This window comes from Ambystoma mexicanum, chromosome 5p (genome assembly GCF_040938575.1).
Source record: "Ambystoma mexicanum isolate Mex_15411 chromosome 5p, UKY_AmexF1_1, whole genome shotgun sequence".
NCBI lineage: Eukaryota > Metazoa > Chordata > Amphibia > Caudata > Ambystomatidae > Ambystoma > Ambystoma mexicanum.
Window position 1 is genome coordinate 280,385,174 of NC_090930.1, and position 15,898 is coordinate 280,401,071.

The window sequence follows — 15,898 nt, forward strand, 5'->3', positions numbered from 1 at the left end:
TCAAAGGGGTGCCTGTCGACCGATTCTTTCCACACGTGTGAATTGCACACCGCTCTCCACAATCTCTAGCTAATGGCGAAATTCATTGATAGCCCGAGAGTCTAGATGTGGGCCTAGGTAGCTGGATCTTGAACCATCCTCCACTACCAAATTGTGCATTAGCACCTTGGAGCGTATCTTGCGCGCAGAATGGAATTACCATAATAAATGACATCGGACCCAAATAACCAGACGGACTCAAAGAATATGGCAAAGTACTACTTTATTGCCAGCTCAAATAAAGTAGGGAAATCTGGCAAGCATAACAAATCGCAGCTTACTCACTCTCATCTAAGTCTTGATTACACAAAGGCCTTATACTTCGATGTGCGTCAGCCTGGATGTCATCCTATGTGGTAATCAGAATCAGTAAAACCTATCGAGGGGAGGGATTGGTTAGGGGAACATATATACCAATAGTATGCATAAGTGTAAATACATTATTGGCTGCCCCTTATCTGGTAGGCACGCCTCGAACTACCTCCAAATACGTATAATACTGATTATGAAAAATAATAACAGCAGATTGGCCTCTGCAACACTGCATGCCGTTACATAGCCACTCATGATTGGTTGGCATACTCTCCCAAGCTTGGGCATTCGGCTCGCTAGCAGCACGTGAACAGAATGAAACCCAGGTGCAGGAAACAACATTAGACCACAGCCTACTTTGGGCAATCTATCATCTATCATCAGTTAGAATATGAGCCAAGGCTTCTCCTTTGCAGTTGACCTTGCTGGCTGTGTTCTTCTCTTGGATTTTTAAGGGACGTCAGGGTACACCACTATCTTCGTCTGAGGCTTAATGAATAGGCTTTGTTTTTAAGTCTTGCACCACGTGTCAGTAGACCACAAATTAGTTATTTTGGACCAGTTGTTCACTGCTATTTGATTTAATTCTGTTGGGTGCTATTACTTCTCTTGGACTCAGGAGTCTTGGCTGCTCTGTCTTACATGTCCTTTCTTCACCCTTGTGTGTCCAAATCTTGGCACTTGCAGATGTTTTTGTTTCTGCTTAATGTAAGAGAAATGTGCCCTTAGTACATAGCTTATCCTGGTTAGCTCCCTTTGTACATTCCAATTATGTCTTGCTGTGTCATCCTTAGTTTCAGAAAAACAGATATTCTTTGTTTCTTGCATGAAGCTGTTTTCTGCAAATGTTTCAGATCTGCGGCTCTTGTTTGTGTCTGAGGTAGTTTTGACACGATCCGACGTTCCTCTTTCCATCATGGCTGCTTTCATCACGTTATAGTTTCTGCTGCAGCAAGCATCTATTTATTTAATCTACCTTGTTTTTCAGCATATACATTCACTACTCATCTGGTTACTTATCTTCTTTGTATACATAGATTATTTGTCCCTGCATACATGTTTCTCTTGTTACTTTAATGTATAATTCTTTAAGCATGTGCATATCCTTTCAGTACGTCTGAGTATCTTCCCTTCACGATGTCACTTTATTCTGGTCTGACTTCAATTACAGCTCTTCTATATCCAATGATGTATGTCGAAATCCTTCCACCACGTCAGTGCGAGGGTACATTCGATACGGTTGTCTGAGTGCATAGCATCTCTCGTATCTTCGATACAGTACTGGTATAGTACTTGGTGTCATGCACAGAGTCTTCTTGCTATTCTCCCAGTATGATGTAGGTGAGGGGGCGGGCCCTAGAGGTGACGTCAGCTACTTCTCTACATGCCATTCTTATTTGCTATACACTCTTCCTAAAGTATTGATGTCCAAAATGATGATATATTTGTATAAATGAAATTGAATTACATGTTGTTGCCGAAAGACACACTTTTTCTGTTTGTGTTGATATTGTATCTGATGAACATAAGGATGACCTGCTCAACAGTCCGGACAGAGAGCCACCTCTGTGCCTGTTTCCCTTGGTCCACTCATGATGACATAGTGCTACAGAGCAACAGACTTCGATGTTTGGTGTGTAGATGTATTATAAACATATGTTTTATGTTGAGGGGAAGATTTGGCAAGGAAAGTACAAAAGTATTCACTATATGGTTGTGCAATCAAAATGACATGCGCAACAGCGCACTGCTGTATTGGAGCAGCATCCCAATTGGTGCCACATGACCACGTAAGATTACCCACAGTGCCCACTAAACCTGAATGGGACCATGGCCTGCCAGATCTTGCACCCATTTCCACATAGTAGAACTACAACTCACACCATGCATTGCCACCAAACACTCAGCAGTCTATGAACTTGCTCAGGGAAGCACCAGGTAATGGGCATTCAAGTGTGTAGGCAGCCTACCATCTCTAGCATCCGGCCCAAGGATCCATTGGAACATGCCCTTGACAGCACCGTAAACACACTGACATGAATAGAACACTTCCCAAGTGCACAGACGAACAATTCTAATAACCACACGGACAGCCAATACATGAAACGTGGATCTGAAATGTTAATGTACAAAATTAGTATTCACATCAAATTACAAATGCATCCCATCAGAATCCATGACCATGGAGGAACCAGAGTTGGCTGACCTTATACTTCACCGGTGTGAGTAAAGGATTGCACACACATGCATGGCATGAATAATGGGCTCCTGCACCTAATCTGATTATGTGATGCAGTGTGAGAAAGCATTCCAAATGTGCCAACTAAACACCATAGGAGCCTCGGTGCACCATATTTCCTAAGCAAATTGGCCCTACTGTTCCCCCTCTAATGGAAGCTAGGTCTAAGACCATGTAATAGGAAACTGATGCTGGAGAAAAGTGAAAAGGATGAGAAAGATGGAATGGGTGCTATAAAGTAGGGGGTTTGGGGGAGGCTGCACGAGTAGGATGGAGAGTCTGAACCTTGGAGCATGGTGGCCTTGTTTGGTGGATTGTATGTCTGTGAAGCAGACCATAAGCTGTGTCAGTGTTTGGAATTAGAGGCTTTGTAGCAAAGGCATTTATAGAGATAAGGACATTCATACACAACATAAGGTGGTGATGCTTGTTGGGCTCTTCTTACATGTGAATATTCGAAGATATGTTGGCTCATGCCTACCATTCTAAACCCTGCAACAGTGCATGAGGCAGCCCCCGACTTGCTCCCTACCATGGAGGTGGTTGGTATTAAGAAGAATGTGCCAAGGGGCTTGAGATTGTGTCGATACTGCCTGCAGGAAGATGAGACTTTAAAACATTTATGGTAAATCCGGCTCTGATTTCCCTACAGAAGGAATGTAAACACTAATGACATTTCTGTTTTACTAAGATTTTTAGACTTTCTGAAAGTGGTTTTAGATTTAGATTTTTAAAATATATCAGAATAGGAGTGTTGATATATTGGTGCTATTGTATGTTTCCGTTTTTATGCAATTTGTATATACATTTTGGTATATGAAATATTGTAATGTGTGAAAAGTCCAGTTTATGAACTATATCGCACAACAAATAAATACAAAAATAAATAAATAAAAGCAAAATGTTTTGGCTTGTGTATACGTATGAGGCATTTGCCAGGCACTACTATTATATGTGCAGATACTCACACCATTTTGCAGCTGCTATCATCGATGGGCAGTTAATACCACTATTGAAGTGCCTGGCAAATGCCTTTCCCATTCCTACACAAAAGCCAAAACTGTTGGAATTGCCACTGCTTGTTTACCTTGCTGTTCACATTGATTTTGCCACCAGAACTGTGGCCTGCTTCTGTGGTGGGTGGGGTGGTGGTCGGTGAAGTTGAGGTTCTAACTGTGCTGCCACCATCATCCTCTAAATCACTGTGTTGTGCACCTGTTGGGAGAGATATGACATGCCGTACTTGAACTGTTGACATGACCCCTGACATGCATTATAGGCATGCAATCCGCAGGTGAGTGCCTGCGAGTCATGGAATGGGGTTTGTACACATATGATATCAGCACCTTAGGCTGCCTATCTGGGCTTGAATGTACTCTGGTTTCTTTTCGACATGATGTGGTCATGCATGGTCATGCTATTAATGAACCTTCTTGTACACAGCCTTATGAATATTGCTCCTGTATGATTCATACACTTTCCACTATGCATATGTCTGTTATTCGTGATACTGCACAGGGTCCACATGTTCTATGATGGTTCTCATTTTGCTGTGTTCCATGATGAACGTTTTTATGTAAACACTGCCCTTGGCCCAACTGATGTTGTGGCATTTATGGACGTGTGGTCAGCGCATGGGGACATGACTTTGGTATTGCACAGGGATGATGGCCGCAGATCAGATGGGCGCTTGTCTTGCATTGGGCTTGCTTGGATCTGTAGTGGATGTTTGGCGTGTACAAGAATGGTCAGGTATGGCACTGAGGTCACTGCTATTTGCATGGCAACATACCGGAATTTAATTTAATATACTTAGGGACATCACTGCTTCCCTCAGCTTCACGGATTCTGTCTGCCTATCAGCTACCTTGGGCCCTCATGTCTGGGCCCAGGATATTAGCGATGCAGTCTCACCATGAATATTGGCAGCCACATGACGCTACAGGATGCCTGGCGAGTTTGTTGAATTATGTATATTTTGCCTTTCACTTTGGTTAGGGTGCTTGCTTGTACTCACCGGACCCATCCTGGCTGCCTGCTCCAACCTCTGCTGCTCCAATTCCTTCTATGCCAGACACATCAACAATGCATCTGACTTGTTTCTCCCGTGGCTCCACCATGGCTCCTCCAGTGGCAGGAGCCTCCCTTCAGTGTTGCACAAGTGAGTGCTTCCTGGCCTTCAGGTCATTCCATCTTTGTATGCCCTCTGTGTCACGGGGCCCTGTGCCCACTGCCACCCCATTGTCCCTTAATTCCTACCAGATGTTGGCCTTACTTTGATGGGCAGTTTTGCACTTTGGCCCCCAAAAATGTCCCCTAATGCCCTTTCACCTCATCGGCCAATACCAGGAGCTCTGACCCCTTGAATTTATGCTTGCACTGCCTTATTTCAGGTATTTTGCATTTTTCTTTTATTTCTCACAGGGGGTTTGCCTCCTTTTGCCTTGGATAGATCCAGGAAACAGGTGATTTTGATTGGATTGTGTTTTGACGATGGCTGCCAATCAGCTTCATTTTCCTGTAATGAAGCCTCCTTCGGATTGTTAATTGCACACAATTTTGTGCGCGTTTACCGTTCAGTGATTCCTGACTTCTTTTCACTATAATGATAATTCTGCTGAAATTCTTTTATAGCGCTGATTCCGTGGAATAGAATTACCCTTCAAACTTCTAGGCATTACTTTTTAAGAGATTATCCTTACTGCCAACCCTTTCCCAGTACACCTGTGATGTCCAAATATGGCGCTATGTCCGTACCATGGAATTAACACGTACTTTACCGGCATACTCGTAATGAGGCGTACAATCTTTATGGTGAAGATCCAGAATGTCAGGTACATGATTACAAATAGCGTCCCTATTCATGACAGGCTTCAGCAGAGAGGTTCATAACACAACCAAATTGATACTGGTGTTATAAAGCTACGACCCATGTGTCCTCCTCTGAAGGTGTAGAGACATCCAGCTTTGGCTCATATTGAATGCATTTTTTCTAATGAAGAGGAATCTGGTGATGCCTACCCCTTTGAGCATACTGCAGGTTTTTCTGAGGACCTTGGTGTACTTATGAGCATGTCTGATCCAGACCTCGAAGTGGTGGATTTAGCCTGGCCCCCTCGGATAGCCAGCACATCAGATACGTCCCCCGAGCCTGGTTTCCCTGTGGTGGGCAATGTTGGTATGGATGTTGGTATGGATGAGGTGTCCTCCTTCAGTGTGTTGATGCATCATCATGCTGCTGACTGCCTTGGGTTATCTACTGAAGTAGCCACTAAAACTGTACACATACATCCTGACATGTTGACGTGGAATTCCAGACATGAGAACCTTATCCCCTTTTGTGGAGGCCATGCAAAAGCCAGTACTTTTACCTGGGGAGAAGTCTTCCTCTGAACTCTGTGTGTCAGAAGGTCACAAAGAAACGCAGGCCTGAATCTGGGGATCCTATGTTTCTCATAATACGCTCCACTCTTGATAGTCTGGTGTTCCAGGCTTCAAGCACTAGGTCTTAACCCAACACCTCCTGGTTTTAGCGAGTAATTCAAGAAATTATTGGGGGGGGGGGGGCTTTGCTTCGGCAGACAGAGAATCATGCACTCTAGCCTGCAACTACAACACCTTATGGCATGTAGACGGGCAGGCCGCCCAACATATACTCACTGACTTTAAGAAGTTTCTGCTGGGAGTGGTGTCCAGTGGTAAGGATGCTGCAAAACACCTCGAAAAGGTCTGGTCTTTTTGCAGATATGCAAAGTAAGGAGGTCATTTTCCTATTTTCCTTTTAACAGGGAATATCATTTGGGAACTAAAGCAGGTCACTCCATATCAAAGTTTAATAAATGTAATGTAATGGCAAAATCACTGAGATTGTCCACTACTGCTACACAGAAGTATCATCCTTTTAGATTGTTTGCTTTCCCGGTCAATGCTACTCCACCATGGTTGGCAGCAATAGGTGCCACAGCAGCAACATCCCTTTTTGTGCTAGTAGGGGCAGAGGTTCTACTCTGGGCCATTCTACATGTACTCGACCCATTCACCCTTAAGTCCCTTTAATGAAGATGGCTTTTCTGAGCAGGTGGCTCTGAGTTGCAGGACTCAAAGGTTTCACAGTCAATGGGTGCAGGATACCTTGGACCAGTTGGTTGGTTTGATATTTTCACTATAGAACAGCCTCTTGTTTTAGTAACAAACCCCATTCCCTCTCTTTCACCCTCTCAGGACCAAATCTTAGCTTAGGATCTGGGGGAACCTCGTTGTAAATACACCATAGATCCAGTGTCATCTCAGGAGCTCCAAAAGCTCTAGTATTGAAGATGTGGTCTCATTACTAAGATGGCGAGTGGTTTGAGACTTACACTAGAACTGTACCTGCTGAAAAGATTCCGGAAAAAAATCTTAATGGCGACCTTGGCTCAGAGTCCCTAAACTCCCTTCGATGGAATCTGGTTGGTTTCCTCGGACCAACAAGAAAACAGGTGTGGGGATGCACTACATCAATTTCCAAAACCTATGCTGCTCTGCGTCAGCGCTTGGCCACAGGACAGAATATTACAGTCAAGAAAGCTCATTTACACCTAATGAGAGACCCATTGGAACATCTAATCGGATATCCTTTCCATAACTAAATCGTACAACTGAAATGCGCTGTTTACAGTTTTTTATTAGATATAAATACATTTCTCATTTATATTTGTCATCAACACATGCCCCAAATTATTTACAAACCATACACTTACAGTCAAAGTTTATGCATATTCATAGAGCTCCACTTCCAAGCCGATTTTTTTAAATTACTGTATTAAACAAAGAATTCCATTTACAAATAGTTTTTCTTGAGGAAAAAGCACAATTTACGAAAGGTGACAAATCTTCTGACCTATTAACACCCAACGCATTTCGTATAATGCATGCAAGCCTTCTTCAGGGAAACAAAAACTTTTTTCCTGAAATCTTCAGAATCTTTGACCTCTTCTAAGTGTCCCGGAGTAACCAAGTTCAAACTTTAGAAGATATCTAAGACAACTTCAAGTTATTCTGGTGTAAATAAGGAGTGTAAACTCTTGAATAGCTCGAAACAAGGATCCATTCCATGCATTCCTTTCCATATGTTTAACGAGCCATGGAAAACCAGCTCACTTTGCCCCACAACTTTGGATATCTTCTAAATTTGAGCTTGATTACTCCGTGACTCTTAGATGAGGTTAAAGAGTCTGAAGATTTCAGGGAGAAAGTTCTTGTTCCCCCGATGAAGGATAAAATATTCTTTATCTGACACACATTGGTGTTAATATGACAGAAGATTCACCACCTTTCTTAAATTGTTCTCTCTCCTCAAGAAGAACTATTCGTATAGGGGATTCTTTATTTCTATACTTTATTTCTGTAATTTAAAACATTCTCCTCGGATGTGGAGCTGCATGAATATGCATTCAATATGACTGCAAATGTATTGTTTGAAAATTATTTGGAACATGTGTTGATGAAAAATATAAATAAGAAATGCATTTTATCTAATAAGAAACCTTAAACCGCATATTTGAATTGTATAATTTATTTATGGAAGGGATATCAATTTGAGTATTAATGGGTGTGAATGGGCTTTATTGTCTGGTTTATTTGGACCACCAGGATGCATTTCTCCCCAATACACATCCATGCGAACACCAGGCAATACCTGCAATTCATGTTTGGAAGAATAACGTAGCAGCTTACTTCATTGCCCTTCCCCCTCTCCCCCACCCCCCATCAGCATCAAAAAGTCCAGGTATTCATGGTACCACCCTCAGGGGGAAAGTGTTCATATTTTGATAACCTTGAATCACTGTCTGACCAAGGACAAATGGCCAGGCCTGGTTCCTTTACATCTCAGGAAGGCACAACCTCTACTCTGCTTTACAAGGTTCTCCTAGGCCATCACAAACCCTCGCTGTCTGCTTGAACAGGCCCCATTTCATAGGAACAATTCTAGACTCAGACTGGGAAAGCCTTCCCAACTCCTGAGCGAGCCAGATCGCAGTCACTGTTCCAGCTAGATTCTCACTTTCAGGCTTTTACATTCATCTGCCTCTTAATTCATATTGCCTCATTCATCTTTCCTGTGGCAGAGGCGAGGCTGCAGATGTAGCATCTTCAATGGGCCTTGCAGGTGCAGTAGTTTCAACTTTGGTGTGATTGATTATGTTTCAGCCGGAGTGCATTAAGATGCAGTTTGGTAGGGCTTTCCGTCCAATCTTCTCAGCAGGGATCCTGTTCATAAACAATGGCCACAAACCACTCTGTTGAGGGAGGCCTCAATTTCGAGATATAGAGCTCAATTGTCCAGCTGTTCTGTCAGCAGCCACTGGATCAAGCAAAAGACAGATCTCCACATGAATCCTTTGGCGCAGAGATCTCTATAAATCACCCTTGCTGCTTTCCTTTTAAACATCCATCGGTTGTCTCTTCAGGACCAAATTGGCAATCAGTCACTTTGCCTTAACTCATCAAAAGGGGCAGTGTGGTCGCTCTCTTCCTGTGTAGTGAAAATATTTTCATCTGCTTTGAGGTCCTGGCAGAGTGGATCCAACTGGCAGGAAAAGAGAACATCACTCAGTAGGGGAATTCTCACAAATGAACATTTCATGGGGGGGGTTAAAGACCATCTTTTCGATGTTAGATCATCCTCAAGTTGATCTGATTGCTTAAAGTAAGAAATCCAAGTGTCCCCTGTTTCAATCTTCTCGGCTGGCTCCTCTTGTTCTGTGATGGTTGAGGAGGCATAAGGCAATTGTGATCCTTGTAGATCAAGACTGATTGAAAAGGGAATGGTACTCTGAACTCACTGATCTGTTGGTTTCTTCTCTGTGGATGCTCTGTCTAATAAATGACTCTCTGTTGCAGGCCCTTTTAATCTGACTCTCTGGTATTGTGTGCATAACAAATGACATTGCACTAAGCTAATGCAATTCTAGAAAGGGTTGGTTAATTACTTCCCTCCAAAGCCATTGGTTGCTATGTCCAGGGTCCTGAACACAATACTGAACTTCTTGATGACAGTGATGCTATGGATGCTGTTATTGAGGGCTCCCGTTTGTACACAATGGGCCTCATCACGAATTGGGCGGTATCCCGGCGGTATTCCCGAGCGGATCTATCATCAGTGGATCTAATTCAGACTTCAGGGGTATCGATAACAACTCCCTACTGGTTCTCTGCTATTCACTGCAGGGCACTACGGCGGCAAGGTTGGAGAACATTCCCTAGGTGCAAAGTACTGAGAATTTGTGCTCTACTATTCAGTCGATCTCAGTGTTGGTACACCCAGTCCCTGCCTCTACACAGGGGGTGGGCAGTGTTTATCAGCCTCTCCCAATCTTTATCCGGCCTCCAGCGCAGGAGAGCATGTGACTCACGAAAACAGGCTCATTAGCAGTGTGGGAACAGATGTGGCTGAATCAACTAAGACTTCTACAGGAGTGAGCAACTTTGCAATCAAAATCCTGCTCAAACTCTGCTGGGTCATCCTTGAAGAGGTCCAGAAACAAGGCAAGGCCATTTCATCCATCGACAAGAGGCTTAAAGGTCTGGGGGCAAAGAGCCCAGAAATGTTAGAATTGATGCCTGGAGTGACTTAGCTTGAAGGAAGGCAATGGGCCTCATTCCGAGTAGGGCGGTAAGGGTTAATGGTCACCGGTAACGAGACCGGTGCTGTTAAACCCTTACCGACCTACTACGTGTTCCCTTTGCGGGTCCTTCCTTAACGGGTCCTTCCTTAACGCCTGCTTTAGCGTTAAGGACGTGACCCGCAAAGGGACTTTAGTGCTAATAACGGTACCGTAATTTACGGTACGGTTATTAGCGCCTTCCGCATTCCCATTGAGCCCTATGGGGGCTCAAATTGGAATGGGGAAGGGCCCTGGTGAATGGGGAATTACCGGTCCCTCCAACCTTGGAATGGACCGGTAATTACTCCATTCACCAGGGCGGAGTCAGAACGATTTTGGAGGCAGCCATGCCGTAAATAGCAGCGTGGTTACCTTCAAAGTCGGAATGAGGCCCAATGTCTTGCACGATTGCCAGGTGGTTGAAACGTCAAACACATACCTTTCCATCGTCATGACCAGGAAGTAAAGGCACCTTGCAAAACGTGCAAAGAAACGGGGGGTATGGTCCTTAGTAACAGCCCTTAAGTGCCCATCTTTCCCATAACTGACCACTGAACTCTACCACAATCGTTGATCCGCCGATGATACCTAAGAAAATGAAGATACAAATTACGAGATGGCAGAAGCACTTACGCAGGTCTGCAGGTACTATAACCAGTTGGCTGGTGGGGGACGGTGCTGCAGCGATGGTGGTGGCCACAGTTAATGAGGCAGTTCTGCCCCTGGTGTTCGCGATTGAACCTGTGCCAATGGCCTTTGCTGTGACTGCCATAAGCCCAGTACCTGATTTGGAGCTGCCCGAAAACAGTACCACAGAAGTGGATCCACTTACCTTCACGATAGGGCGAGGACCACTACCATTTACGGAGAGATGGACAAACAGAAGGGAATTACTGTGCCTCTTTAAAAAGGTCTGAGACTGTTAACTATGAGCGATTTCAGTTTTGTGGAACCTGTGAAAACTAATGGGGGTCATTTTTCTAGAATCCACTGTTTTGCCCTTGAAGTACCACTTCTTATTCGTGCACACAAGGCTTCTATTGTCAGTATGGGGTATGCAGTTGACTGCCGTAATCACGTCTGCCATCCGGTTAGAGCCTCACCCACCCAACCTTGGCAGGTTGGAAAAGCCAATAGTTTGGTACCAGTTAAACCTTATCAGCAAAAACTTCCCATGGACAATGCTGAAGTGTGGGAATGGTTCAAACGTTTTCTGCTGAAACAACTGATTGAATGTAAATGTTCCTGGAAGTTGGCAAGTTGGAATACCAGGGGCCACAAACACTTCCTGGCTGATAATGGGTCCTTGTCACTTATACTTGAATATGACATTATCTTTCTCCAAGAGACATGGCTTACTTCACCAATACTGATGGATGAATTCCTTTTATACCAGGACGTGGCTGAAAAGGGTGCAATAGGTCGCCCCTCTGGTGGCCTGTTCATTGGTGTAAAACAAAAATGGCGCATGTCCAGTTTGAGATTGCCATCTAATAACAGAAATGTCTTGGCTATCAATGTCTGTATCAAGGGGCATGGTGCGTCCATGGTGATGTTATTGATTAATGTATACGCCCCTCCTGATGTGACAGATCTAGATAATCTATATGATTGTATTGATACCATCTGTATTGCCTGAACATCTTTTCCGGGTCACAAGTTCATCTTACTGGGGGGGGACTTGAATGCGGGATGTAGGGACCCTGAGACCTGTGCTAACTATAGGACTGTAAACGCAAACAGTAGCATGCTTAAGCAGCGTGGAAATAACAAGGGTGCCAATGGGTGAAATATCTCAAAGAATGGGAATTGATCATGCTCAATGGCAGAGTAACAGGGGACTGCCCAGGCCAGTGCACGTGGCGTGCATCTGGGGAAAAAGGCATCAACCCTGGATCACGTTTTTGGAAGCAGCACTTGTGCCGAGCTGTTAGATTCCCTTGAGGCGCCCAATACAGAGTACAGTGACCATTCCAATATACTACTGTCGGCTTTAATGCTGGAGGCTCAAATCAGAGATGAAGGCGGAGGGGCCATGGGAGCAAATCATGCAGGTAATGCCTTGCAGTGGACCCACGGCAATATTGCATTTGGATCCAGCGTGGTGAGCCAGGTCACGACTTTTGAGCTCACGACTTTCTCGCGATATGGTGCAATATAGTGCTAAAGTCAAACGTCTTTGACATTGAAATCTGTGATGTCAAAAGACATGAGAAGGGACATCAGGAAAGCCAAGGGGACGGGGAGCCCAGTGGAGTACGTGGAAACCACGATAAGGAGGATACAAGTGGAATATATATCTTGGTTAAAAAGATGGAGTTATTCGGCAAAAAACACTCAATGGCAACAAATGTTTCCTGCGTTACGCAAAAATGAACCACGGTCTATATTGCAGATATGCATGGCCGCAATGGGGTACCAAAGGAAGCAAATAGTTAATCCCATTAGCGAGTTAAGGTGGATCGAGCATCTTAAAAACATTGCGGGTCCCCACACAAACGGGACAGGAGGTAGTGGGACTGATTCTCCTTGGCCACTATACATTAGGGTGGACAATATATTCTCTGCTATTATCCACCTGAAAAGCTCCAGGGCTTCTGGCCTGAACGCTTGTTGAATGTGGTTCTTAAGGCAGACCCTGGCCAAAAGTTCTTCAGGGATACCGAAATACCTGTGTCTTGGCAGCAAGCTACACTACTACCCGTATTTAAGAAAGGTCAGCTAAAGGTCCCAGAGAATTATAAATTGCTTCCACTCTTAGATGTAACTGGCAAGTTGTTTGCTTCCCATATTGGTTGAGCTCCACAACTGGGTGAGCAAGAAAAACATATTGTACCCTCTGCAGACAGGTTTCCGACCTGGTTCAGCTACCAGCCATAACATCAGATTGTTGGATAAACTGATTCAGCAGGCCGTGGTCAGGGGCAACTCAGCTTTGTACTTATTCTATGTCGACTTTAGTGCAGTGTTTGATACTGTCAATCAGTCCATCATGTGGCAGAAATTGAGACGGCTGGGTTGCCCCGACTGGCTATTTGCACTCCTGGTCAGATTACACACAAACACAGGGGTGCGGGTGAGACTCAAAAACGTTGGTGCTTTGTCCGACTTCGTGAGGACCAACAGGGGAGTCAAGCAAGGTTGTGTGCTGGCTCCCCTGTTGTTCATTCTTTACTTGGCGGCCATCACACCACGTCTGATCTCCGTCCGTTGTTCTGTCAGAGTTGGGTCCTGCTTGGACTCCAGTATGCTTTATGCAGACGACCTGGTCCTCATGGACAGGACCACCAGGGGAATTGAAATTAAATGTATCAATCTAATGGAATATGCCAATGCAAATGACCTGTGCATCAATATGAGTAAAACCAAAGCCATGGCTGTGACCGGCCACAAAATAAATTGTGTCGCCCTGAGATCCAAACTCAGAAATATTGAATATGTGGAAAGCTATACGTATCTGAGTTTGGACCTGAGCGCAAAGAGGGATTATTTGAACATCATAGAGGGGGAAAAGAGAAATGCCGGCCAACACACCTTATTGAATAACAAATTTGTTAAGCAAACTGCGGGATATTCGATTGGGGCATCCTCAAGCTCTATAGGCAGGGCTTCTGCCCTGCTAAATTATATGGGTTAGAGAGGCACTGGCTATGAGGAATTTGAAATGGCTGAATATTTTGGAGGGTGACTTCTGGAAGAGAATATTGAACTTGACTCCATCTACCCCAATGTCCTATACACGATTGGAGTTTGGTTTCCTTTCAAAGTCAGCCCTGGATTAGAAGAGGGACAATGTACATCAAATCTAGAACCAGCCCTCTATCCCCCTTGCGGGGCATGTTAGCTAGTAACTATGACACAAAGCGTACAGGTCAGAGTAGAAAACTTGGGTTTGCAAGATTGAATGAGAAATGTTTCACCAGTATTGAATGGCCACCAGATTATGAAAGGCTTGAGACTATTAAGAACATATATAAAAACAAAGGAGAACAATGGGGCTGGAACAATAACTATTGCTTCCATTACGTATTAACCAAATCCCATTGCTGGCGACAAAAGGTGCCTATACCAAGATACTTATGGAACACAGAATATGTCATTTATGCAGACTGCAGGACAAATCTGAAATGGCACGGCATATTTTTACCGAATGTATAAGACTGGGATCTACCTATATGAGCACGCTGTGGCAGTTCATGAGTCGATATCATTCCATTAAGACGGACCAATTTTTGAACTATTCTCTGAACTCTGACTCTGACTCATTTCATAGTGCACTGTTCCGTGTGTGGCAACAAATTAAGAAGCACCTTAAGGACTGATGAAACATTCTATGCAGCTGAACAACTGCGTGTCCGAATGATGCCTACCAGTCTACCTACATTACTCGTCTGTTTCCTATACAGATGAATTTTTACACTTCATACGTTTACATTTCTATACCTTTACACATTTTGCATCTGTTTACCCTCTTTTAGGCTGCTATTCTATTCTATTTGATGAAATGTTGTGTTTTTAGAGATGCATTCTATGAATTGTCAACTGTTTTTTGTCACTTGTTCAATAAAGCGATTTCAACAGTGGATTAGTGACGTAGTGTAATTTGGTGTCTTATTTCTGATTGTTGATTGATGAATTTTAAGTGTTTTATGTGTTATACGCCAATACCTTTCTAATGTTGTAATTCATCCTAATGCACACAGGCCAAACTGTCCATTTGTCTCAAAATAATGGTCCTATTGCACTACAGCACCCAAATGGAGAGCATTGGCTCATGCGTCGATGTAAATAACCTCGAGTTCACCTCCCAGTAAAGTATTATAATGCCATCTTGATTAAAACGAAAAAATGAAATGGTGTGTACAGCACTTTTTGCACACTTCAATAAAACTACATGGACAGTTGTTCCTCCAATCAATGCAGCATGCCAGATTATAATCACACTATTGTTAGAAGATTCGGGAGATTCTAGACCTATTTTTTTGCATTCTGTGACTTGTAGTTTTGCATTTCCCATTATAGATTTAAAAATACAAGTCCTAGATGGCAAAGAAAATACAGGGCTGGACATCCCCGAGTTGCCAGATAGGAGAAAGCTCTTTAACTAATGGGCCCATCACCCGCCGAGCTGGTGTGCACTTGCCATTAGCAACAGCTTGCCTGATGGCATTTCCATTCTTTGCTTCGCCTGTGATGACTTTTAACAGCAAATCAACTCTACATCCTCTCATTGACCAGGATGAACTTAAAAGTGCATCTCAGAGACCAAAAGAGTTGGGAGTGGACTGGGTGTTAAAATCCTTAATAAATAAGGCATATATGTGGCTCTTGTAACTAAGTCCTGGGGTAACTCCATTGCTTGAAATCTTACAGATATGGCAACTTCCCAGGAAGAAGACAAATAAAAGAAAATCAGAAAGGAAGAAATAAGGAGAGAGATCAAATATCTCTTGAGGAAAGAAAAGAAACAAAGCTTCAGTAAAGTGGCACCGAGAAATCCAATACGTTTTGAAAAGGAGCTTAACACCCTCCGTTCATTGAAATTCAATGGACAACACAGGTGCAATTCTAAGGACTGCCAACAGGTACACCTCCACCGATACTGACATGTGTGAACCCCAGCTAGTGCAACAGGTTTCTGGTTTGCAGCACAACGTTATTG